The following is a 216-nucleotide window of genomic DNA, read 5'->3' as shown; positions in this document are numbered from 1 at the left end:
TTAAGCGCGTCGGGAAGCCCCCGGCGCGGGGTGGCCGCAGGCCGGGAGTGCTTAGTCAGGATCCCGATTTCCTGTCGAAGTGTTTGGATTTCCTGCAGCCCGCGCCCGTCCACCAGCGAGCGCGATCGTGTGTGCGAGCCGCCCGCGTCGCCGGCCTCCTCCCCTCGGCGGCACATGGTCGCCCGCCCCTTCCTGCGCCGCGCTCCGCTCCGCTCG

The sequence above is a fragment of the Dipodomys ordii genome, unplaced genomic scaffold (assembly GCF_000151885.1).
Source record: "Dipodomys ordii isolate 6190 unplaced genomic scaffold, Dord_2.0 Scaffold82, whole genome shotgun sequence".
Taxonomy (NCBI): domain Eukaryota; kingdom Metazoa; phylum Chordata; class Mammalia; order Rodentia; family Heteromyidae; genus Dipodomys; species Dipodomys ordii.
Note: the sequence above shows the minus strand (reverse complement) of the source record.